The sequence below is a fragment of the Equus przewalskii genome, chromosome 14, assembly GCF_037783145.1.
Source record: "Equus przewalskii isolate Varuska chromosome 14, EquPr2, whole genome shotgun sequence".
Classification (NCBI taxonomy): Eukaryota; Metazoa; Chordata; class Mammalia; order Perissodactyla; family Equidae; genus Equus; species Equus przewalskii.
The window spans coordinates 66982675-67010481 of NC_091844.1; the positions used below are offsets into that span (position 1 = coordinate 66982675).

The window sequence follows — 27807 nt, forward strand, 5'->3', positions numbered from 1 at the left end:
TTAAATTAAAAATTCAGCTCCTCCATTGCTCTGGCCCCAGACAAGTGCTCAAAAGCCATATGTGGCTAGTGGCTGCCATACTAAACAGTGCAAAGAACACTTCCCTTGTCACAGAAAGTTCTCTTAAGCATCACTGAAGGAAAACAGTGCTGCTCAAACTCCAGATGAGAAAACAATATACAGATGCCTCAAACAACAAGAAACAAAAACTAACAAACGAAGCGAACCCATAGCAAGATAATTATACATAATGAACAAGGGAACAGTAAGCCTAAAAGTAACCAGATATTCGGAGGTTTAAACAGGGGGAAAGAGTTAAGCTGCTTCTATAAAATAAAGATCACTAGGATATGTTTCAAAATTGGAGTTGTCATAAGCAAACAAAGACACCATATAAATATCCCTTTTTTAAAAAATCTTGCTGGCGGGAAACGTATTTGTTAAACCTGAAATGTCTGACATAAATCCTACAAACATACCATGTGCCAAGTCTCCTATAAAATAGAAACATATTCATTACATTTCAAGATCCTATCTTGAAGCCCAGGTAGTTCATCTCAAATCAAAGTATTTAAAGATGCATATTTATGTGAACAAAGTTAGCACCGGGATGGTTTTGCATCATAAAAATGTAGAAAGGGAGACTGCTGCCATTTTCAGTTGTGTGCTTTCCCTCCACAGTTGCTACATGTCCTGTACCACGTGATCTTCTGACATTCAGACGACTTCCTTTAAATTGTGCAGAAGATTCATAAAGGACAAATGTCAATGTGAAAGTGAAGTACAAAGTATTTGGGGGGTGTTTCTAAGAAGGAGAGTGTTTCTTTATTGAAATATTTCAAAGGCACCGATTTACACCATGGCATTGCTGCAATACGAACCACAGTCTAGCCTGCAACATAGAGCCAGTTGTTACCCCTGGAGAATATCATCCTCTGATACATATCAAAACATTGTCTCAAACAGTTTAAATCCCAATTGAGTAAGTAGTCGCTGGATGAATGAGCAACCCGAGGTGTAATTCAAAAGAAAGCTGACAATATAAACCCATCCATCTAATCCACAAGGATGCGTCTCTAAACCGCGTCTCTGTGTAGGACAGGTTTCAGCGCAAGTATTTCCGCCAACTTCCCTTCCCAATTCCCACGACTTAAAATTAAGGAATCTCGGGGAAGCAAAAGACTGGAAGCAAAGTCATTTGCTTTAGCTTTGAATTCCCACTGGCAAAAGGTTTCTTAAACAGTTTAAGCAAAGGGAGACGCGAGAGATCTGAAGAGGCCCGTTCCAGGAAAACGACCAGGGCCGCGCACAGCGCGCAGCACACGGATGCCCGCGGGAGGCAGTCCCCGGGCGCAGGGCGGTCAAGGCTGGGGCGGCAGAGCCGGGGCCAAACCCAGCTCCTCCGCCCCGGAGTCCGGCCCATCCTACCCACCCCGCCGCGTCTCATCCTAAGGTAAACCGTCCGCGAGGAACGGAAACGAGAACCCACATCCTCGCCGGTGGGCCGCGCCGCCCCCATCCCCGCAGCCGCCCCGGGGAGGCCTCCCGGAGCCGGCGACACTGGCGCCCAGTGGAGGCGGCCGCGAGGCTGCCGGCGCCCCCAGCGCCTCCGCGCCGCCCTCCCCGAACTGCCAACCGCCCCGCCCGCCCGGCCGGCCCGGAGCCCCCGCGCGCTCCTGCCCCACCTGCCTCCTCCGGTCCTCTCGGGGCGGCCGGCTGGGAAGGCGCGGGCGCAGAGGAAAGGCCGAGGGGCGCGCTCCTCCGCCCGGCGCCTGTCTGCGGAGCCCGGCTGCGGAGCCTCCCGCCGCGCCGCTCCCGCCCTCGCCCGGCCCTCCCGCCTGCCGTCTGAGCGCGCCCGAGCCCGAGCCGGACCCACGCGGGGTCGGCGCGCGCGCGCAGTGCGGGCGCCCGGACTGCGCACAGGCCTCGGCGGCGGTCCCGCGCACGCGCCGGGAAGGGGGCACGGAGGCGAGGAGCGCGTGCTTGCCTCCGCTTGCCTCCGCTTGCCTGCTGCCTGTGACCCCGCAGCCCCTCCACCGACTGAAGGTTGGGCCTCGAGGTTAGGACTGTCTGGGGGTACCCTGGTTAACCTTGCGTGGAGGTGGTGCCGCTGTGATATTTCCACCGCAGCCCAAGGCAGGCTCTCGGAACACCTCCTGGCCCAGTGAATGTGGGAAGCACCCCATGACACAGGGTGCAGACATTCCTCCATTAGTGTACTTAGCTAACCGAATCTGGCCTGCCTCCCTGTCCCCCATGCCTAGGCTAGAAGCCCTCCTACCACCTTCTTAGGAGCAGGGACTGAGTCTTACCTTTGTGGGCTACCCAGTGTCTAGCCTTGTGCATGGCCCAAAGTAGGTCCATCAGTCAATTACCTGTTTCCAGGTCTTGCTGTAAAAATCCTAGTCAATGCTATACCCAAGCTGAATAATTACACCCATGGGTGTCAGTGTAGCGGCAGAACGGGAGAAGTAAGTAGCCATCCCAGAAGTTTATTTCCCTTGGTGCTTGGCCCCCTTCTCACCCTCTTCTCTCCTGGTCCCCTTCTCCATCCGCCAAAAACCGGAAAGTGGTGATGAATGCTGACGTCCTGGTTTTCCTTCATCTGTCATCCATATGGCAGGAAAGGTGTTACTTGACACTTAATGAGTCCCCTTAACGAAGGGACTTAATGAGTCCCTTGTTTCCCCAAGACTGAAGTTTGTAACACTGAGTCAGCAGTGTTACATCTGAACAACTCTCTCCGAGGCCTTTTTGTTCTGGCTCTGATAGACAAACTACCACACTGTACTTCCATGTTCACCACGCACGGTACCAGGCAATAGCAGGTGTTAAACGAATGAATGTCTGTCGGAGACTCGTCAAGAGCAGAGCTAAGTGTCGGGCGCACACCAGAGCACCTTTTCCTGTTTGAATCATTGATTCCAGGCACTAGAAATGGCCCCCCTCCCGTTTCTTGAGCCCCCTGTACAATATCCTCCCACCGAGTGGCCATAGCTGAACACCTCCAGTAACCAGGGACTCACTTCCTTTGAGAGCAGGCGTTTTATCTTTGACCAGCCTTGTTGAAAAGTTCTTCCTACCTTGGGAGCTAAAATCTGGTTCCCTGCGTCTCCTTACTGGGCTGTTTCTACCCCAGAGACTTCCAGATCGCTTCTGACTCCAGGGTATTCAGGACAAGCATTCTCTATCCCTTAAGCTGCTCCTTATGTGACATGGTTGCCCTCCCACTCACCAGTGTGTTGAGGAACTCTTCATGATGCATCCCAGCTTATCCAGAGCCTTCTTGAATGTGACGCTCAGGAATGAATGGGGTGTCCCATTGAGTGCAGAGGAGAGAAACTGCCGCCTCTTTCTAGGTCCTCTGCTTCTATTAGCATAGCTCAAAATATCAAAACAGTTGTTTGCAACAGTCACGTCACATTGTTGCATCAGGTGCAGCATCCTGTCAACTAAAATCCATGGCACTTATGCAATAGTTAAGCACCATGACCACCCTACAGTCCCTGGTCAGCTGCCAGTATCTCTGCCCCTGCCGGTTCATCATCTTCGTGTGCTCTCAGGGATGCTAATGTGACACAGATGCTTCCTCCTCCCTTTGGGGATTCCACCTCACTCTCCCTGCTCTCATCACACCCTGTTCTTGTCTGACCTCGCCCACCTCTTTAAACTGGTTAAAAGGAGGAAGGTAATCTGCCCTTGGTTGGCTTTCAGCAATTGTAAATGAGCCCCTATTGTTAGTAAGTCATAGAAACTCATAAAGATCTGTGTTTAATAGAAGGTGCTGCTAGTGACATTCCCAAGGTATACAGTTCACTTTTATTGCTGATTTAAGCTATCCCTCAGAGACACTACTGTTAGTAGGTGTTAGGGTGTGGCTAGCTGAATTGTTCTTAACTATAATAGAAGTCTCTGTTAGAACCAGCCAGACTACTGGCCTTTTCTGCTACACCCAACACCATTCAGTATATGGGCAAATTCTCTACTCGTTTGGTGGCCTTAGTCCAAAATACTGAAGTTACTCCCTAGACCACCATCAAGAATGCAAGTACTCACTGGAGTCATGCTTCCTGGAACACCATACAAGTCTTAGAACCAGGTACTGCCCAGTTAACAAGAGTTGGATGGGGCAATGATATGGGGCCAGAAGTTGGAACTTGAACCATCTGCTGGGATGGGAAGGCACATGGGGATATGGTCCAGCCACAGCTGCTCAGATTCGACTATATCTGAAGGCACATGAAGGTTCCTGGACAAAGAAGCAACAAACCACAATCCCAGGAGGTGCTCAGCATCAGTAGTCAGCATCAGTGTGGAGAAAGGGGCATTACTAAGCGACACCTGCATGATCCCTACCTATGAGCCCTTACTTCCTTCACTTCACAAATGAAGAAACAGACTCCAGGAGGCTGTAAAACTTGTTTGACGTACCCTGGGGCAGAAATAAGATTTAAATTTAAGTCTGTCTGATGTGAAGGCCTATGTTGATCCTCATTTTGCATTACCTACACAGGGTGTCCTTTAAGGCATTCAAGACACAGAAATGCAGCATTGAGCAGCAGGGATCATTGAGAAATTCAGGCAGACCACCAGATAGTCAGCATCAGGAAGGTCTGTCAGTGGCTAACGGGACCCTAAACCATGAGAAAACGGTTAGGGGAAAGAGACAAAAGAAGACAGGGCCACAGCTCTTACACGGACTGAGGTATTGGGCAGGATACCATTCACAGTGGAAGAATACAAGGGCTCATTTCCAGAATCTGAACGTACAGGGCATGAGGACCACAAGAGTCATCCGGCTGTCAGAATTGGGCTGCCAGATTGGAACCCAACTAGCAGAGGTAGTTAAATATAGAATAACAGAGCACTGGGTAGAACCCCTAAAATCCTCCTGTCATGTTTGCGGATGATATGATCATCAGCATAGAAGACCCAACACAATCAACTATTACAAGTAATAAATGAGTTCAATAAGATTGCCAAGTACGAGATCAATTTCTAAAAATCAATAGCTTCCTCTACGTCTGCAGTAAGCAACCAGAAAATATAATGGACAATAAGAGATCACTGACAACAGCAATGAAACTCTACAGCATAATATCCGGAAATTAACCTAACAATTCGCAAGAACTTTATGGAGAAAATTTTAAAACTCTGTGTAAGGACATAAGAGAAGCTTGAACAAATGAAGATATGCCATGGATAAGATGACTTTACATTGTAAAAATGTCCATTTAATCTCTAAATTCAATGTTATATCAACCAAAATTCCAGAGGGAACTCAAATTTTAAGGAATTTCAATAAACTTATAAAATATATAAGGAAAAATAAAATTTTCAATAGTTAAATCAATTTTGAAAAGCAAGAGCAAAGAAAGATATTATACATTACCACATAGTGATAAAAATAGTATGGGGCTACTACAGGAACAAATAAAACGGTGAAGCAGAATGGAGAGCTCAGAAGCAGACCCATGGGACCTCAATATATGTAAAGTTGGTACTAAAAATCAGTGAGAAAAATATAAATTATTTGGAAGATGGTGTTGGTGAAACAGACAGTTTATGAAGAAAAAATAAAGTTGGATGCCCCATGTGCACCATATACAAAGGTGAACTCCAGATAGATTAAAGGCCTACATTTGAAAGGTGGAAAAGAAAATGTAGAAGAATATCCTTATGAATATGAAGTAAGGATTTACTTCATAAAACTAGACTACAATAGCACAAATCTTAAAAGACTGGGAGATTTACCTACATCTCAGTTAATTGGCTACATCTTCATTGAAGAATAAGAAAAAATTGACAGACAGCTGACACATTGGGAGAAGATGTATGGTATGTTCAAAAGCAGCTAGGGATTAATATCTAAAATATATAAGAAGTTTTTGTAAACCAACAAAAAGAAGTCAGAAAATCCAACATAAAAATGAGAAAAGAATAAGGATAGGCAATTCACAGAAGGGAAAGCCAGAATGTCAAGCAAGCGTAGAAGAGATGCTCAAACTCACTAGTGATGAGAGAATAGAAATACAAACAGTATGATACTACCTATAGCCCCTGGTATGCTGATATATGTTTAAAAACCAGCTCTCAGGGTTGAGGGGAGAAAGTCCTAATTTGTAACATTTGCCAATTTCCGTGGTGTGATTACTCTCACACCTGCCAATTTTAAACTACTAGTGTGAAGTTACTGAAGAAGAAGTTGGGAAGGAGTGTGCTCAATCTGCTCTCATGAGCCGGCTCCAACACACAACTGCTTTACCCATCGGCTTGGCAAAAATTAGAAAGATAATCTCAAATATTGGCAAAGATGTGGGGAAATGGGAATCCTCGTGCACTGTTGATGGGAATGGTAAGTGCATAGTGTATGCGCAGTGTATAACTGGTAAATACGTAGTGTAGAGCAGACTGGCGGTATTTCATGAAAATCTTATTAGCATGCTTTATGACTTGGCAGTCACCCTCCTAGATATGCCTCAGAGAAACCCTTACAATGGTCCTATAAGGACCTTTTTCATGTGGCTTCCAGGAAGCCATTCTCTCATTTACGAAGTGATTTCATCCAGTCCATGGCTTTAAATACCATCTCTATTTTCATGATTCCAAAATTTCTATTTTCAGCCCTGAACTTCAGACATATATCCAACTGCCTACTCAGCATTTAGTCTATAGTGTATAATAAGCATCTCAAATATAACATGTTCGAAATAGAACCCTTCCCCATGTCAATAAATGACAACTCGATTCTTCTGTTTGCTCTCTGGAGTTATCCTTTCTTTCTTTGATATTTCTGGATTCCCCAAATCAAAGTCCCATTCTCCATTCTTAAAAAAAGTTTATGACATCATTTATTGATGAAGAAATTCATCAATACCACTGAAATCCCTACAAATCAATAGTCATTGGAGACTTCCTACTACTGTTACTTGAGCTTGCTTTCCTCTGACCATCTCTGCTTCTTTCTCAAGGCTTCAAGGGAGGACTGCCTGCTGAAGAGTGCCGCAAACTGAAGACCTCACAAGCCTTATTGTCTGAATCTATGGTTCTCATTCCTGGTTGCACATTTGAATCACCTGGGAATCTTTCACAAAATAAACCCTAAAGACCCCCTCAAATATTCTAATTCAACTATTTGTTCTAATTTAGATTCATGCTATTCTACAAGCTTATTCTCTCTTTTGTTAGCCTGGTTCCCATAAGACACAGACAAATGAGGGTTTCAAACCCAACTTGTTCTTATGTGGGGAATATCTTCCTAGGTCCTCCAGTTGGTGCCACTCCCAAACATCATGTAACACAACCACTTTTAAAAGTCTTCTTTACAGGCCAACATAAAGGAAGAAAGAACAAAGGGAGTGTTTCACGGCATGAGGATCAAAATTGCCACATTGTGCAAGAACTAAGTTTTTCATACTGGCTACCCAAATTTCTGGCCACCAAGACACCTCCAGAAACATCTCTGACACACAAAAATGGCATCAAGCCAGTTTCCACTAGAATGTTGGTTCCAATGCACTCTCTCCCCAATTGAAGCTGAATCTAACCAAGTCTCTAGATATAACTATCATTTTATACAAAACGTGAAGCATAAAGGAATATCATAAACAACACTATGAGGATGCAGTCAGCCAAATCCAAAATGTGGGAACTTATGCAGGGTAAACAATCCAATTCCTATAACCAAAAAATAGCTAAGAGACCTGGTATACATCAAAAGAGATCTAAGAGCTCTCTCCACAAGCTATAATGTGCAGACCCTGTTTGGATCTGGATTCAAACAAAGAAATGTAAAAAAATTCTTCAGACAATTGAGGGAAATTGAACTTGAATTGGATATTAAATGATATTTATAATTTATCATTTTTGTTAGGTATGATGATGACATTGCAATTATGTCTTTATTAAAAGTCTTTATCTGTTAGAGATTCATAGTGAAGTATGTATGATAAAATATTTAATATCTGAGATTTGCTTTCAAGTGCTCCATTAAAAATAAATCTGTGGTAGGAATGTAAATTGGTCCAACCACTATGGAAAACAATCTGGAGTTTCCTCAAAAGATTTAAAATAGATCTACCATACGATCCAGCAATTCCACATCTGGGTATATACCCAAAGGAAATGAAAGCAGAATTTCAACAAGATGTATCACTCCCATGTTTATCACAGCATTAGTCACAATAACCAAGATATGGAAACAACCCAAATGTCCATCAGTGGATGAATGGATAAAAAAGATGTGGTACATATACGCAATGGAATATTATTCAGCCATGAGAAAGAGGGATATCCTCCCATTTACAACAACATGGATGGACCTCGAGCACATTATGCTAAGCAAGATAAGTCAGAGAAAGACTAGTACTGTATGATGTCGCTTATATGTAGGATCTAAGATAATTAAACCTATAAAAAACAGAAAGTAAAATGGTAGTTAGCAGGGGGTGGGGGAGGGGAGATGAGAATGATGGTGTTTAAGGGTACAAACTTGTAACCAGTAGTAAATAAGCCATGGAGATCTAACGCACAGTATAATGAATATAAACAATAATATTGTACTATAATTATGTAATGTGGTAAATCTCACTACATCGGCAATCAGATTACAACATATAAAGTTCTCAGAGTAACACAAGGTACATCTTAAACTTATGCAATGTTACATGTCAAATTTATTCAATAAAAAAAGTGTACGATGGGAGGGATAGATGAAAAAAGAATGACAAAATATTGATAATTATTAAAACTGAGTGATGGGTATATTATTCTTTCTTCTTTTGCATAAATCTGAAATTTTTCCATAATAAAAAGTTTTAAAAGAAAAAGCACCAAGAGGGCAGAAATTTTAGTCTATTTCTGTCACTGCTATATCCTCATACCTAGAATAGTATCTGGCACCTAGTACAAATTCAATAAGCATGTGTTGACTGAATGGGCCTGGTTTTTTAAGATTTCAGCCTCAGTAGAGATAGACTATTATGTTTGATGAATTTAGAAATCACAGAAGTTGTCTTTGTATCACATGCCTGCACCCACTCTAAAGTGAGAACCATTCGTACATCATGAAAGCTCCATCAAGTTGTCTTTCCAGCAGCTGTTTACAAAACCAATACAGCTTTATCCTCCTTCACTGTAAACTGTCGGCTGCTTTAATAGCATCTTGATTAGAGGGTGAAAGAATGTCAGACCTATTGGAGCTTCCCCAGAGTGGGTGGAAAGCAGCTTGCACCTTGTCAACAACGGATCAAATAACTCACCTAACAAAGAAAGCCATTGACAGACCAATTAGCTGGTACTGAGTCATGAGAAATTCTCCTTTGTGACAAAAACAGCATTGATAATAAGACTATTTTGACATTTCTCATGTAGCCATATTTGCAACAGGAGGGAACAGTTAAGGGAAAAATAAATGTGAATTGCTTTTTTAGATTTACATGGGATTCAACCCAAGAAGAATAAGTTATAGTCTTTTTTTTTTTTTTTTTTTTTTTTGCTGAGGAAGATTAGCCCTGAGCTAACATCCATTGCCAGTCTTCCTCTTTTTTCGCTTGAGGAAGGTTGTCACTGAGCTAACATCTGTGCCAATCTTCCTCCACTTTATATGTGGGATGCTACTGCAGCGTGGCTGACATGTATTGCACCCAGGATCTGAACCTACAAACCCAGGCTGCTGAAGCAGAGTGCACTGAACTTAACCACTAGGCCACGGGCCCGGCTCCTAATCTATCTTTTTAAAGCCCGTCAAGATACATCATGCAGTATCTTTATCATCATTAAGATAATCACAACCATAAGGCACTGAATGACACTTGGAAAAGCAGCCAAATCACACATTTGTCCATCAAATCACCAGAAGTACACTGAGTGCCTCCCACCTGAAGGGCAGAATGAAGGCAACCATGGTGTAAGATCCACTCCTTGTTTTCTAGGAAAGGAGGGAGAGTGTCATGGCTGCAACTGTGGGCAACCCGAGTTGGAACTCCAGAATCATCTCATCCTAGCTCTATAAGCTTAGCAAATCGCTTAACCTCTCTGAGCCTTAGTTTGCTCCTTTACAAAGTGAGGTAAAGAAGAATACCTGCCTCCAAGTGTTGTCATGAGCACAAGACCTGACTCTGAGTGAGTGCTCAATCAATGAAAACACAAGCATGAGCAAAGAACACCAACCACGTGCCAAAGGAACAGTGTCAGTACTCAGGATTTCCCAGGAGGAAGAGCACGTGGCAGGGTGGGGTGGTCAGGAAAGGCTCTAAGGAAGACAGAGCTTTTGAGCTAAGTGGGGAGGATAATGAGATCCAGTTCTATAAATGAGGAGCTAGCATTTACTGTGCGTTGTTCTAAGGACTTTTATGAATTATTTTGCTCCTGAAGGAGAAATACCATTTTAACTTCACTTTTCAGTCAGAGAACTCATGGCATAGAATACTTCAGTAACTTGCCCAAGATCACACAGTAAGTAGAAAAACCAGGATTTGAACCCAGACAGTCTAGTTCAAGAAATTAAACTTAACCATGACCCTTTGCAAGAGAAAGTCTTGGAGACAAAAAAGCTAACCGTGTGTTTAGAAGAAAACGAAGAATCTAGCTGGGGTAGAGCCTATGGTACAGGTGGGTAGGAGATGAGCTGAAAGATGGGTTGGGGCTAGACCAGGAATGGCCTTGAATGTCACACTGAGAGGCTGAGGGATTACCCCGTGGGGATGAGGAAAAGCCACTATGAGTTTCCAAAAAGGGAAAGACTAAGGAATCTGTCAGCACTGTTCAAAATGGAAACTCCTGCCTAACCTTTCTGCCCCATATCTGTTATGCTCTCTTAATAAAACGCCTGAAACAAAAGCATATTTTCAAATTCAAGCATTTTGAAGTGAAATTTAGTGACTAAAAATAAGTTGCCTTGAGAGTCTTAATTCAAATAGATCTTTTAAAAATAGCAAATGATTTTTACAAATGCTTTCTCCACAGACAGCTTAGTTTTTATGTTTAATGTGTGCTCAATAATGACCTGCATTCAAAACAAAGTTGAGACAAGTTATACGGATGCCCTTGGGGGATGGAAATCTATTGTTTCTGCATTTCCCCTCACACCTCGTTAACCACTTTGTTGCATAGCAATAACATACATATCATCATTTTAACAGGATATTCTATAATAATGTAATATAATCATCTTTCGAACATATGCCCATTGCACGAAAGCACATTTCCAGCAAAAAAAAGACCAGCCACTCAGCTTCCTTGGGTGCTGTCCATTCAACAAGGTGCTGACAGACTTATTGCCCACCCTAGGCACTCCACTCTTCTTGGCACCAGGGTTTCTGTTTCTCCAGCCTCACCCACGCCCTAACTCACATTTCATAGCAGTGCATCTCTCAAAGTTCAGCTTTTCTAGTGTGAGGCACCACACACTTACCGAGGAGCTTCATTTTCACCAATTTAGAGGCATTGTTGCGAGTAACAATAGCATAGCATCTTCTCAAGCAATGACCAGTGACATCACAGACACTTGTGCACCTCTGTTGCAAAGGCCACTGGCCGTGCTCAAGTCCCAGCTGCATCTAAGATCGGTCACCCCCAAGGACCCAGTCCTCAGCTCCTGCAACCCAAAGAGCCCAAGAAAAGAGCTGTGGCCTGTGAGGGGAGCTCCCAGTCCTTATTTGTCAAGCACTTACTAAGTAATTCTTAGGATAGTAAATACGAACAGATATCACCTTGTCTTTATGGATTTTATAATCCAACTGAAAGAAAAAAAAGTGAAACTCTCAAAAAAATGGAAAACGTGATAGAATTCCAGCCTTTGAAGTCAGACATATAGAGTTTGCCTGGCACTGAGAAGGTTCCCAGAATATGGCACTTTTAGCTTTAAAACCAGAACAGTGCAGGAAAACCAGAACAAGATGGTCACCCCATAGATAGACCAAAGATCAAGTTTAATTAGCTTTGGGACCTTGAACAAATAGAATAACCTTTCAAATACTCAGCTTCTTCATTTATAAAGTAGGTATAATAGTTGTACCTACTTTATCACATGTTTCTTGTAAGAATTCAATAATCTGTTTTATAAAAAGAACTAAGCCCCATACCTGATGCTGAATAATTGCTCGATAAGTGTTAATACTGTATATATAATCAATAAGTACAATATAGCATATAATGAAAGACTGAATTAGATGCTTTAAGAACTGAAAGAATGAGATAAGGGAGAATTGGAACAAGAAAATGTTGCATAGTGGTAGGTTCACAGATAAAATATAGGGGCCCAATTAAATTTGAATTTCAGATAAACAACTAATAATCTTTTAGTATAAGTATGCACCGTATTTTTAAAAAATTATTTGTTGTTTATCTGAAATTCAAATTTAACTGGATATCTAGGTATTTTATTTGCTTAAAATGGCAACCCTACATAAGGAGGTAAAACTTAAATTTTTCTTTGAAGGATGAGGGAAGAAAAAAATGCCAGACAGAGGGATAAACATGAGCAGCAGTGAACAAAGACAGGAGCAATGCAAGGGAGAGCCTTGTAAGTGTTTAGGGGGAACACCTCGAGATCCAGGCCAAAGAGCTTACGTTTGATGCACAATGTACAGGAGAGTTAAAGGTAAGGTCCTGGGATAAGATGGGAACCAAAAGGAAGAGATGTTTCAGAGAAAGAATGAGAGACTTCAGGAAGGAAAGGAACGGATCCAATGTTTTGAACTCAAGTCACTATGAGGGGCTCTATAGTCAAGGAGATCAAGTGTGTGGCTGTTCTTATAGTCAGGTGGTGGCCTGAACTTAGGCGGTGGCAGTAGGAGTGGGGGAAAAAAAAGAGAGATACTATGAGGGAAGGTAATGTCTGTGGAGAAGGCAGTGACTGAAGTTCTGAATATGGATGTGTCCCTTCACTACAAAAACTCTCTTGAATCCTTGCAGTGTCATTTCTGGGACCTGAAGAAGCAATTGCGTGTAACTCTGGAGAGGCCTCTTGAGGTAAGTTAACTCAGACTAAGAAAACAAAAATGGGGCATTTAATGCCCTCTTTGTTCTTCCCTTAGTAGTGAGAAGAGATCAAAGCTATGGGATTCGTACATTTGCCCCATGGCTTTCCTCCCCCGTGAGAGGAAGTTCTCCTGCTCATCAGAAATGGCAGAGCTCTTCAAAGAGTGAGTTCAATGCAGCCAGTCAGAGAGGCCTGGAGAACTGAGGGAAAATTCCCTTCGGGTATGCGTGGCTATTTTTGACTTCCCAAGCAGGTTGCCTTCTTCCTGATGTGTGTACATGGGATGCTCCTCTTGTGGCAAATGAACAATCTGCAGTTCCATTTGGTGGCTTTTCCCAGAAGGGCAGTGCTTCTCTTTAGAAACACTCCCTGGCATGAGCCTGTAATTCTGATTCAAAGAAGAAAATGGTTCAGAATACCTGCCTTGAGGTGCATGTGAAACCAAAACCCAATAGTCCTGAAAGAACCAGACCCAAAGGATCTGCTTAGAAGCTCAACTCTAAGCGCTTTATCAAGTTCTGGTTACTACTCACATTGACATTCAGGACCTCTGTCTTTTTCGCTCTTTAATGTTGTTTCCCACCTCTGTCTGATGTAATAAAGCCCACTCCTCCAACATCCCCACCTCTGCATCCTTCTGCAGGCCACTTTCCTGCTTAGACCTTGACTCTAATCTACCTCCACCTACCCAAATGCTACTACCCTTCCAGGGCCTTCCTACTTCTCACCTCTTCCCTGGAGAGCTAACTCCCTAACTACTACAAACTACGCTAATTTCTTCCTTTTGCTAAGGAAAGACACATTTTAAAATCTAGTTGTATACTATTTTTTATTACTTGCTCAGGTGGAAGCAATTTTCCCTTCCTTCCCAGTGAGGTTGTAAACTCCATGAGGGCGGGGAACATTTCTTTTGTATGCCTAAAAGCACTCAATATCTAATGCTGTATTAAACTTAAAATTGAACGTTGTAACAAATGTATCACACTAATGCAAGATATTAATAATAGGGGGAACTGTGGGGGGCAAATGGGGCATGTAGGAATTCTCTATATTGTCTGCTGAATTTTCTGAAAACCCGAAACTGCTCTTAAAAAATAAAATCTGTTAATTTTTTTCTCTTTTTTTAAATTGAGATTCATAATAGTTCACATTATTGTGAAATTTCAGTTGTACATTATTTCTTGTCTGTCACCACACAAGTGCTCCCTTCAGCCCCTGTTCCCACCCTCTATTAATTTTTTTAAATGTTTAATTTAATATCTTTCTCCAAATCTTGAGTTCCTTCCTCTCTTTCAAGAGACAGAAAGAAGCAAAGAGAGAAAAGGACAAAGAATACGTTTAAAAAGTGGACCAATATAGAAAAATCAGTTGCTTTCTCATATACCAGCAATGAACAATTGGAATTTGAAATTATAAACACAACATCATAAACATTAGTATCAAAAAAAAGAGACAGAGAGAGATACTCAGGTATAAATTTAACAAAATATGTACAACAGCTATATAAGGAAAACTAGAAAACTCTGATGAAAGCGATTAAAGGATATCTAAATAAATGGGAAGATAGTCCTGTTCATGGATAAGAAGACTCAATATTATTAAGATGTCAGTTCTTCACAAATTGATCCATACATTCACTGCTATCCCAAGCAAAATCACAGTAAATTATTTTGTGGATACTGACAAAATGATTCTAAAGTTTATATCAAAAGGCAAAAGACCTAGAATAAGCAACACAATGTTGAAGAACAAAGTCAAAGGACTGGCAAGACTCGATTTAAAGACTTACTATAAAACTACAGTAATCAAGACAGTATGGTATTGGCAAAAGAAAAGACAAATAGATCAATGGAAAAGAATAGAGAGCCCAAAAATATACCCACACAAATATAGTCAACCAGCCTCTGACAAAGGAGAAAAGATAATTCAATGGGGAAAGGACAGTGTTTTCAACAAATGGTGCTGGAACCACTGGACATTCACATACAAAAAAATTAATCTAGACACAGACCTTACATCTTTCACAAAAATTAACTCAAAATGGATCATAGACATAAATGTAAAATGCAAAACCATAAAACATCTAGAAGATAACACAGGAGAAGATCTAGGGGACCCTAGATGTTGGTAATGACTTTCTGGATACAACACCAAATACATGATCCAGTTGTTTTATAGAAAAAATTAACAAGTTGAACTTCATTAGAACTAAAAACTTCTGCTCTGCAAAATGCCCTGTTTAGAGAATGAAAAGACAGCCACAGACAGGAAGAAAATCTTTGCAAAACGTCTGATAAAGGTCTTACACCCAAAATATACAAAGAACTCCTAAAACTCAACAATGAGAAAACACTCAACTAGAAAAACCAGTAAAAGATCTGAACAAAACTCAACAAAGAAGATATACAGGTGGCAAGTAAGTATATGAAAAGATGCTCAACATTGTATGTTATTAAAGAGTTAAAAAAACAATAAGATACCACTACAAACCTCTTAAAATGGCTAAAATCCTAAATACTGACAATATCAAATTCTGGCAAGAATGTGGAGCAAGAGCAACTCTCATTCATTGCTGGTGGGAGTGAAAAATGGTACAGCCACTTTGGAAAACAGTTTGGCAATTTCTTATAAAGCTAAGTACAGTCTTACCACATGATCCAGCAATTACACTCCTAGATATTTACCCAAGCGATTTGAAAAGGTATGTCCATAAAAAAACCTCTACATGAATGTTTATAGCAGCTTTACTCATAATTGCCAAAAATTGGAAACAATCAAGATGTCCTTCTACAAGTGAATGGATAAACAAATTGTGGTTCATCTATACAATGGAATATTATTCAGTGTTTAAAAAGTAATGAGCTATCAAGCCACAAAAAGACTTAGAGGAACATTAAATATATAACATTAAGTGCAAGTAGCCAGTCTGGAAAGGGTACATACTATATGATTCCAACTGTATGACATTCTGGAAAAGAAGAAGCTATAGAGACAGTAAAAAGATCAGTGGTTGCCAGAGTCTGGGAGGGAGGAAGAGAAGGGTGAACAGTGGAGCACAAGGGATTTTTAAGGTCAGTAAAACTATTCTATGTGAAACTAAACTAACTATGTAATGGTGAATACATGACATTATGCATTTGTCAAAACCCATAGAATGTACAACACAAAGAGTGAACCCTGACCTAAACTACAGCATTTAGTTAATAGTAACATATCAAGATTGGTTCACTGATTGTAAAAGGAAAAAAAAAAAGTGGATCGTGAAGCATTTTTGATACTCCATTCAAGTTTTTTGCACTGAACTGACTTTTTGATGTTATTATGTACAAAAGGATGCATTTCTGTAAAATGTTTAAATTGCTTCACAATATATGTCCAATTTATTTGTCTAAAATAATATTATGCTTTGTTCAGGATGCTCACCTGTGCCTTAGCAGAAATGAGGTTTCATCGGAGGCCTGGGTAAGCATGAGATTCATTTTACAATGAAACTTACCCAAATCATGTCACTGTCTTCTCAATGTCACCCAGAAAAAAACCTTTCAGTTTTTCGTGAGTCTTCCTCAGCAAGAGCACAAATTGTTTAGCATGTGGGTTGGGAGTGTATGGAAATAAGTGTTTTCATAATGGGCTTCCTTGGACCCAGGTGCAGATGCGGATTACAGGAAGCCAGGGTGGTGGTGGCAGGCTTTGACTTGCCTTCCTCTGGTGGAGTCCTCCTTTGAGTGCACCAGCCTGCTTTCCTAACAGGCAGCAAATACATCACAATGACATTGCCTGTGGTGCTATGGATACCAGATTTAAAGGGCCAGAACCATCAGTTAGGGCCCTTAACCTACCTCTTAGGCTGCCAGCAGCAATGGCAGAGGAAGAAGAATCCTTATTGGGGCCTGGCCCTTCACCTCACAGAAAGGAAGAAGTCCCAGAAGCTGAAGAGACTCTCCCAAAGGGAGATGGGGGAATCAATACTCCCACTCACTCTTCTCGCTCCCTCCCAGCTCCCGCCAATGCCTCTCAAGGGCAGGAGCCCTGGTGATGCTCTGCCTAGGGATGGGGGTGGAGCGGCTTGCAGAGTGGGGCAAACAGAAGCTATCCAGCACAACCTGCAGTTTCATATCCTTCCCCTTTTGGTCAGAGGGTTATAATCTGGACCGGGCCTCCTCAGAACTCCAAAAAATATACTTTTTCTACCTATAAGCATTAGCGCTGCTTTCTGATATACAGAGAACTTTTTTGTGTTTTGGGGAAGATTTGCCCTGAGCTAACATCTGTGCCCGTCTTCCTCCATTTTATATGTGGGACACCAGCCCGTACAGCATGGCTGGATAAGCTGTGCAAAGGTCCGCACCCAGGATCCAAACCGGCGAACCCCGGGCAGCGGAAGTGGAGTACAGGAACTTAACTGCTACACCACCAGGCCGGCCCCTAGAAAGAGAACATTTTGAACAGAAATTTGAATGTATTTCTTCGTGATTTCTGATGATAAGACATTGCTCTGGCCATATGAGCTGCAGCCAGAGATCAGATAACACTCGGAAGTGCAGCCCGTAATGATTCTCTGGTCTAATAGTAAGATTTTACTGACACCTGGCTGCCTGCAATTATTGAAGCCAGTACAAATTTCACAGTCACTGACTCAAATGTGCAAAAACGTAATTTTCTCTATTGTCCTATAATTGAGTGTAATTTCTGCCTTGAGCCTCCATTCTCCTTCAAAGTAGAGAAAATTTAATCTTGTCACTCTCGGATCAACTCACTCAAATTCAGTCATTTCTTAGTCAAGTCAAGGGCATAATTCTACCACACTTGGGTTTAAAACTTCCCTACTCTCCCCCTCCCCTCCTTCTCTTCCTTGGAATTTAGCTCTCAAGGGCTTATCTGAGGGGCCCACTTATTGGTCTTGATCTGTCCCGCCTGGCTCTGGGTATAGCAGATGACATGTGTTCCCATGAGAGGAGACCGGGGTGGTCCATGGGACACAAGGGGTTCCCATTAGTTCTTTCCATTGAGAGGGCAGCTCCATCCTCACCTGGTTCTCGCATCTTATCCTGGGCTGACCGCCTGCTCTCTGTCTCTGCTAAATGTGTTCTACACGGTGGCCTTCAGGACATTGTGGGTATCTTCTTATGCCACTCTGACCTGCGGGAGACTGGGGCTGGCAAGTCTCTCATCCTTTTGAACTTAGACACGCCACACCACCTGTCCGACTCTGCCACATTAAGATGACCTGAGGCATTCTCCCCAAGGCTTGCTGGCTTGCTCTCTCCCCAACTCAGGCTGTAACCCAGGAAGGGGACACGGGCACCTCTTCTCTCAGGACTTGAGGCCTTGAGATCAGAGGGGAGGCACAGAGAGTCCCACACTCACACGTGACCCTGTGCCTTCTCTCTAAACTCTTTCCCATTCCTAGCCCAGGAGGTATTTTTTAACTATTGGGGCAGTGGTGTGGGGTGGAGACTGTTCTATTCTGTCTCCTCCAATCCCCGTGCAGATGTTTTCTTACGCCTGAAGGGGAGCCTTTGAACTTAGAAGTCAATGATTCATTGACCTGCTCTCGTTCTTCACTGAAAGGCTTCCCCAACACGGCCGTGAGGAAAGGGGCTCGAGATGCCCTGAGGAAATCTGATGAGTGTAAGGAGAGAGAAAATCACATCCATCAGCCTTCCACTTCAGAGTCTGCCGCAGTATCATCTGGTTTATTTCCATTTACTATTTTACCTTGTAAAGTACAACAAACAGTAATTAGACTAATTTTATTTCACTACTGAAATTGGCTCAAAAATATTCTAAATGAGATTGTTCTAAAAATATTTTTGGGAAACAGTTAGTTTTTGAAATACACGCTAATGGCCACCCTGCCACCATACCACCCCCAAGTCTCCACCTCCCCATTTCTGGCTGCTCATTTGGATATGTAAATTACTGAGGAATGGGGATCAAATTAGTCTCTTTACTTAATAATCACACTTCTTATCCTCATTCACTTTAAAGCTCACCTCTCACATTTTCCAGTCATCATATTAGTTTGCCATTTTGTGGCTCCCAAGAACTTAGTACCATATATCAGCCAGTTCACTTCCATTTTGAAAATTCTTTAAAACATTAAAACCAGTCGCAGAAATCCCTAAGAGAGGCCATAATTTACAGTCATCCTTCTTGAAACGAGTTCACTGTTAACTGTTTCAGAGACAAAGCTCAGTCTAGTCATGTCCTCCCATTTCACCAGAACCCAACTTTTAGAAATAATAACATCCCAAAAAACAATAATAATGGCTTCCTGAATCTAAATCTGTCCAGGTACTTTACAAAGTATGAATTTAGCCTTCCTAAACATGAGAATAAAGGTAGAAATGATAAAGAAAAAGACTGATAGAGTTGATTATGTGAAAAGAAAACTTGTGTACTCCAAAAATATCATAAGTAAACTTAGAAGTCAAAAGGAAAACTTTAAAAAAAAATACGGGCAACATGGCAACATATATGACCAGTTAAAATGTTAATATCCTGAAAATTAACAAAACAAAAATAAACACCCCAATTTTCAAAAATGAACAAAGGGTGTACAAGTAATCCCTGAAAGAAAATATGCCAATAGCCAACAAAATACATAATTTTTAAAATATAAAAACTCTCTAACAAACCCATAAATGTAAATTAAAATGAGATGCCATCTTTCCTCTTTAAAATCAGTAGATTTTTTGAAAAGATGATATCCAATGCTGGCAAGTTTGCAATAAAGTAGACACATATTCACACTGCTGCTGGGAATGTAAACTGGTAAAATCTTTCTGCAGACTAATTTCACAGTTTGTACCAAAAGCCTTAAAAACGTTTATATTTGGAGGGAGCAAAACTCCCCACTCCCTTGGTGTGGCTGCTCATCATATTTCCAAAGAAAGAGAGTAGTAGAGAAGTAGAGAAGGGGGGAATAACTTCACAGTTGAGTAACCGGACACGCATGGCGTCAGCCAGGTGATCAAGGTCAACATCAGCAGTCATAAATCATGTTGACAGCATGTACTTTTGATGTGATGTAATAAAAATGGCACAATACCTCTGTGATCTTCCTCTCAAAAGCCCATAATTCCCATCTAATCACAAGAAAAACATTGGACAAATCCCAATTGAGGGACATCCTACAATATGACCAGTACTTCTCAAAACTGTCAGGGTCACCAAAAATAAGGCAAGTCTAAGAAACTGTCGTAGCCAAGAGGGACCTAAGAAGTCCTGACAATTAAATGTGATGTGGTGTTCTGGATGGAATCCTGAAACAGAAAAATAACATTAGGCTAAAACTAAGCAAATCTGACTAACGTATGGACTTTAGTTAATAATTATGTATCCATATTGGTTCAATAATTGTAACAAATGTATCACACTAATGTAAGATGTTAATAATAGGGGAAACTGTAGAGCGAGGTTATATGGCAACTCTCTGCTCAATTTTTCTGTAAACTTAAGACTATTCTAGAAAAATAAAGTCAATTTTTTTTAACGTTTACATCCTTTGGCTAAGTAATTCCATGTCTCAGAATTTATCCTAGAAAATAATCACAAATGTGAGCAAAGATTTACCTACAAGGATATTTTAGTATTATTCAAAATAGAAATAACCTAAATGTTCAATGATTAGAGTCTGGCCAAAGAAACTATTTTTCCTCTATTCAATGGAATACTGTGTAGCCATTATAAGTGCTGTAAAGCATATTTGGTGATATGAATATAAATCTTTTTATGATATAGTAAGAGAAAAACTAGGTTCCAAATTGGAAGTATAGCAAGATCCTGTCTTTACTGAGACAGGATAGATAGATGATAGATAGATATTAATTTTTATTTCTCTTTGAGCTATCTGTATTTTCTAAATTTTTACATTGCATATATTGCTTTTATATTCTAATAAAATACATATAGGGGCTGGCCCCGTGGCCGAGTGGTTAAGTCTGTGCGCTCTGCTGCAGGCGGCCCAGTGTTTTGTTGGTTCGAATCCTGGGCACGGACATGGCACTGCTCATCAAACCACGCTGAGGCAGCGTCCCACATGCTACAACTAGAAGGACCCACAACGAAGAATATACAACTATGTACTGGGGGGCTTTGGGGAGAAAAAGGAAAAAATAAAATCTTAAAAAAAAAATACATATAACATAAAGTTTACCTTTTTTTTTAGGAAGATTAGCCCTGAGCTAACATCTGCTGCCAATCCTCCTCTTTTTGCTGAGGAAGACTGGCCCTGAGCCAACATCCATGCCCATCTTCCTCTGCTTTATATGTGGGACGCCTACCACAGCATGGCTTGCCAAGTGGTGCCAGATCCACACCCGGGATCCGAACCAGCGAACCCTGGGCCACCGAGGCAAAACGTGCAAACTTAACCGTTGCGCCACCTGGCTGGCCCCAAAATTTACCATTTTAACCACTTCAAAGCACACACTTCAGTGACATTTAGTACATTCACATTGTTATGCAACTATCACCACTATCTATTTCCAGAACCTTTTCATCACCACAAAAGGAAACCTCTTACCCATTATCAGTCACTTCCATTCCCCCATCACCCCAGCCCCTGACAATCATTACTCTGCTTTCTGTCTCTATGGATTTGCATATTCTGGATATTCCATATAAATGGACTCATATAATATTGTGACCTTTTGTATCTAGCTTCTTTCGCTTGGCATAATTTTTCAAAGGTCAACGATGTCGTAGCATGTATCAATACTTCATTCTTTTTTGTGGCTGAATAATATTCCATTGTATGGATATAACACATTTTGTCAACCCATTCATCAGTTGATGGACATTCGAGTTCTTTCCACCTTTATCTGTAGTGCATAATACTGCTATAGACATTCATATACAAGTTTCTGTTTAAACATATTACTTCCGTAATAAAGAAAAATATCCTGTCTTAAAAATTAATATCTATCTTTGTCTTCTCGGGCTGCCATAACAAAATACCATAGACTGGGTGGCTTATACAGCAGAAATTTATTTTCTCCCAGTTCTGGAGGCTGGAAATCCAGGATCAAAGTTCTGGCTGATTCAGTTCAAGTATTTTAATCATCACCTGCCTGAGTTGTTCTTCAGAGTCAGTCCTGGATAATTAATCTCTCTTAAATATTATTATGAATACTTAGGGGCTTGGGGGGAAGATGACTATTTTTGTCTCAGTAATCCTAAATTTATAAACAGGATGTATTCAAAAGAGTTGTGAGTAAGCAGGAATGAAATTTCCCAGATAAGGTTATAAACGGTAGTAGGTGTCCCATCCCCCATTCAGCATGGACAAACCACTCCTACGGATGTAAAGGCTAAGGAGAACTGAGCCTGCTCTCTGCTCTTCAACCCAAAGGCAGTTTTGTTGGACTCTCAGAAAAAGTTACAGTATTTAAATATAAGGAAAAATGCACAAAGTTGTCTGCAGTATTACAAAGACTCTTGTCCAGTCTCTCTCTTACCCTGTTGCTAACCCTGGGAAATTATGAGACTTGGTCCTCGCTTATATTCCACCACGAATTCATATCATCGCCCGATGTCTTTCCCCAAAGTGGCTGCACACATGCAAAACCATAAACAGCAAGAGTAGAGAGTCTATTTTGAGAAGTTTGTACTGCTAACAGCTATCCTCCTTCCAAAGCCCAGGGTACATATGTTTAAAAGCAAGTACACAAATAAACACCCAGTCAGAAGTCCAGGAATTAGATTCTGTTGTTACTTCCCTGCTGGGGACTAGGAATTTTCCCATGGGTCCTTCTGATGACACTTGGCTGAGCAGTGACCTAACAGTTTGGATGAATTCTCAGTTAATTCCTCTCCCGTGTGCTGTGTTCCGACTCCAAGGCCAGCAGTCCTTTGCCTGCACCATCTTATCTTCCCTGCGTTACAGATGGAGAGACCGAGACCTGGAGGGCGAAGGCAAAGAGCTAGGGATGTTCATGGGCATGGGGAGGGGAAGAAAGGGCAGGAGTGAAGAAAGCACGGGACTCCACTCACCCATGGAGCCAGGGTCTCTTCAGTTCAGAGTCTTCCTTACAACACCTCAGCGACCAGCTCCGGGAAAACCTAGGCTTAATTTTATCTTTCCTCTCTTCCTAGGGTGGGGTCTTGTCTAAAAACAACGTGAAATTCCATTTTCAGATGTTCAGTTTCACAACCCACTCCTCATGCAGTATGAGCTACAGACAGTGCAATTAAATAAGATATATAAAGTGTTTGCAACAGAGCCTGGCACACTCATGATGATAAATATTAACATCATCATCATCTCCGAATCAATAAGATTATTCACATTTTAGTTTTTTTCTTTATTTTCTGACTTACGTAGGTGCAGGGATTGTCTTCACATTGAGGAAAAATAGTAAGAACTTTTTTCAATTTTAAAAATATGATGATGAAAACAGTGGCATTAAGAAAGTTGGAAGAGGGGCCGGCCCGGTAGTGCAGCAGTTAAGTGCGCACGTTCGCTTTGGCGGCCCGGGATTCACCGTTCGGATCCCAGGTGCAGACGTTCGCACCGCTTGTCAAGCCATGCTGTGGTGGGCATCCCACATATAAAGCAGAGGAAGACGGGCATGGATGTTGGCTCAGGGCCAGTCTTCCTCAGCAAAAAGAGGAGGATTGGCAGCAGATGTTAGCTCAGGGCTAATCTTCCTCAAAAAAATAAAAGAAAGTTGGAAGACCATGAAGCTGTTGTACAATCTGATGAATGTCTATATTATTTTAATTAAAATCAGATCAATAAATCTTGACCAATAAGAGGAGAGGATTCCATGTTACTGGGTTTGAGAATTGGGTCCCTCTAACAATCACTAGTGAGGAGCGGATGGCAATCAGACTTCTACTCTATCGCTCTGTCTCTGTTAGGGACAAACGATTACAGAACCACAGTCTTAAGTATGGGGATGTTAGAAGCTGAAGGGCCTTGGAAATCATATATTCAATGGCACAGGGACTATGACAGCCCAGAATCGGGCACATGCTAGGTCCCAGTAGATCTTTGCTAAATCTCCTCACAAGATATTTTACAGGAAAACCCAATATATTAAACAGAGAAAAGTGGAAGTGCTTGGATCGAGTTGAGGTGTCCCTTGGACCCCTCATAGGCCTACCAGGATTCCTTAGAACAGAGTGTGAAAATCATTAACGCACTTCAACCTCCTCTTTTGCAGTTGTCACAGCAGACAGCCTCACACAGTGAAGAGAGCGGGAGCCTGAGAATCAGCCAGACCTGAGGTTAAGTCCTGGCTTGCCCGCTTTCAAGATGTTTGCTCTGCCACAGACATTGGCTTCTCAAATAAATCCTGTCCATTTGGTCACCCTTTTCTCCATCCACCTATGGCACAGGGTAGGTGTGTGGTTGTGTCTATATGCATTTCTGCACAGGACTTCTCTCTGAGAAACATCTGCCTTGGAAGAAGAGTTAGCAAATTCACGAATTGTGCTTTGATTTACAGCTTTGGAGACTCTGCTGTTTATCTTTTTGTTAAAGTCAGAGACTGCTGCCTTGATTATACACATCACAATTTTTTCCTTAAGTGCTTTGAAGGAGCATAACGTGGAAAATGTTAACAGTGTGTTGAAGTGAACAAGGATGATACAATGGTATGTACAACATGATTAGCAGCTGTGTAAAATATATATACAAATAGAAGAAAAGGGTGGAAAGTAATAAGCAAAAATAAAAATTACAATGCTTGTAAAATTCAACTGTGTTTATGGAATGCAAACATTTTTACTGAAATCAACATCTCCTACTTTAAAATCTCTCTGGGATAGAATTATATTCCTTATCTTCCCCTGGGAGAGACTTTAAATCTGTGGCCAATATGAAGCCACTTTACATGTTCAATTCTCTGGCCCCAACCTGGCAAGCTAGAGTCCTGGGAGGTGGGCCAGCTGAGGGCCAGAGACCCAGGAGGCTGGGCTGCTGTCAGAGGCTGTGGAGCGTGGGGCTTCCGGTGGGACCAAGAATTCAGGGCTAAGGGTTATCTGAAAGTCCCTATCCGAGGACAAAATTAAAACCAATGACCATCCAGCTGAGTCAGCAATCCAAAGGGACTGGTTAGAGACAGAGAAAGTTTGGAAGGGCAACTTAGGGGACTTCTTTGTGCTGCAGAGCAAACCTGAAGTTGCTTCTCCTAGGCTTCCATAAGCTTCCTCCTGGTGGGGCCAGAATCTGGGCACGTGACTGAAAAGTCCAACATGAGGTGGACAGCCAAGGCCCAGGGAAGCTTGAAATACAGATATCTTATGAAAAAAAAAAAAACATAGTAGGAACGACACAGATTTTGGAGCGGGAGAGACTAGGGTTCTAATCCCAGATCAACTACATGCTAGTTATGTGACTTGAGTAAATGATCCAAACTTTTCAGCCTCAGTTTCCTCATCTGAAAACATGGATGTGGTAGGGGAGACTACTTGGCCACCAAAGCTTGGGCGCCCCTTCCGTGGTATAGAGCTATTGCTAGAAAGTAGCTGTCCTGCCAGGGCTCCATTACAGTTCTCAGTTCTTTTGCATCTAAGTGGGGCCATGTGACAAGTCCTGGACATTAAAATGTGAGCGGAAAGGATGGGTGTCAACTGAGCAAAGACAGTTGAGTATCCACTATGCCTTCCCCATACTCTCTTCCTCTTCTGCCTTGGAAGTCATATTTTGAAGATATTGATGTTTCAGAATGGAAGGGCCCAGATCCCTGAGTCACCACTTGGAGGAAAGCTGTTTAAGAGACCAATCCAATCAAAGAATGTCTACACTGGCATTGTGTGGACCACAATAACTCTTAGTGTGTTGTCATTGAGATTTGGGGGTTGTTTGTTACAGCACTTAGCCTACTGTAAGGTAAATACCTAATTTATAGGTAAAAATTGAATCTATTTCAATTAATCAGCTTATCATGCAAGGGAAAAAAAGAAAAAACTGGATGAGTTTTTGCCAAATTTGGAGAGTACATTTAGGATACTTTGATTCCAAACACAGTCTGTATCATGCAGACGAATTTCCTTTTGATGGCTCCTTGGAAGCACCTCAAAGAGTTAAGCAGTCAACTTCCAGAGGTACAACGAGAGATCTGTGCGATGACTGATTCAGACAATAAGCCACATATACAAACATTTGGTGAGAACAAATAGGAGTTTCAAATGTGATCACTAATTCAGAAGTCACTTAGGGCAGACATCTGAATGTCTCACTGATCTCTGTTAGAATTGCTTATCACATGAGCCACTCTGGATGGACTGCTCTAAGGTATATAACGGCAGCCAGATTAATTTTTTAATGATGCTTAATGATTCTCGTCAGCAAAGCAGGGGAGGCAAGCTAGTAAAACAATGTATGTACAGCGCCTGACACGATGCCTAGAACACAAGCATTAGCCCCATTTTCCTGCCAGCTCACTACAGTGGTTGCTTGCTTGTTGCCTCTTCATCCGCATCTGGACCAGGGAATTGTGTCATAAAGAGCATCCCTTCAGAGCTGAAGTACCAGGTATGCCCTAGGCCTTGGCTACTGGAAAATTTTTCTTAGCTTTTAAGGTGTAGGAGAGCTCACTGCTGAAGCTGGTAGAATTTAAAAAATAAGACATTTTTTCAGATTGCTTAAATGACCTTCAGTCTTGGCTAAAAATTGATGCCACATTAGAACCATCTTTTGGCAATGAATTAGTTCAAATCCACATGGGGAAAAAAATGGGGTGGAATTTATTTAACATGCTGAAGGGCAAGGACGACCCTTTAGTAAATTAATGTTCACTGTGCATAGTTATGTTTTGGACGACATGGTTTGACCTATGATATGTCCAGATCTGTTTTTTTTAATGACCTTTGAACATGGTGCCTAGTTTTTCTCTCCTTGAGTGGGAACTGTACTTAGTCATTGGCTTCTAAAGAATAGAATGTGGAGAAAGTGAAGGTGTATGACTTCTGAGATAAGGACATAATAGCCTCCTCCTTGTTCTCTCTTGGACCCTTTGCTCTGGAGGAAGCCAGCCACCATGTTGTGAGGATGATCAAACAGCCCCATGGAGAGCTCCACATGACAAGAAGCTGAGACCTCCTGCAAAGATCCAGCAAAGAACTGAGGCCTTCTGTCAACTGTCATGTGAATGAGCTACCTTGGAAGTAAATCGACCAGCCCCAGTCAAGCCTTCAGATGACTGCAACCCTGGCTGATGTCTTGACTGCAATCTCTATGAGAGACCCTTAGCCAGAACTGCCCAGTGAGTTGCTCTCAAAGTCTAGGCCCACAGAAACATAGTGCTTCATAATGAGATAATGGTTGCTGTTTTAAGCTGCTAAATTTGGGGGTAATTTGTTACGCAACAATAGACAACTAATACAGGGACTCTTTTCCAAGATTGAGAGCATTATAAGTGGGACTCTCTTAGGCATAAAGTCAAGCATACAATACTGCATTTTAGTTAGGGGTGTGTGTGAGTTTGTGTGTGTGTGTGTGTTTTAACATAAATAGAGTAAAGTGCACAATTGAAGTGTACAACTCAAGGACTTTTTACCTATGTATATACCCATGTAACCACTCCCCAGGTCAAGATAGAGAACATTTCCATTACCCTAAGAAATTCCCTCACGTCCATATCCAGTTAATAATTCTCCCCAGAAGTAACCACTTTTCTGAGTTGTATTATTGATTCGTTTTGTATGTTCCTGAACTTCATATAAATGGAATCATTTGTGAAGTGTGTGCTCTTTTATGTCTGGCTTCTTTCGCTCAGCATAATACTTTTTAAATTTATGTTGTTCCATGTTCCAATAGTTTGTTCCTTTTACTGTTAGGTAGTATTCCATTAGACAATTATGCCAAATTT

General features: G+C 41.7%; 1 protein-coding gene across 14 annotated transcripts in view; it reads right to left on the minus strand.

Annotated features, from left to right (window-relative positions):
• CLIP4 (CAP-Gly domain containing linker protein family member 4) overlaps window positions 1–16757 on the minus strand; it is a 74044-nt gene extending 57287 nt beyond the window's left edge. For 2 of the 14 annotated variants that reach the window (XM_070572944.1, XM_070572947.1), the window contains exon 1: window positions 1686–1902. The gene's annotated coding sequence lies outside the window, so the exon portion shown is untranslated. Of the gene's footprint in view, window positions 1–1432; window positions 1594–1685; window positions 1929–3235; window positions 4252–16405 lie in introns of those variants that run through there. The other 12 variants (XM_070572941.1, XM_008517367.2, XM_070572945.1 and 9 more) reach the window with 12 other exon arrangements.
• Between the last annotated feature and the right edge of the window lie 11050 nt (window positions 16758–27807).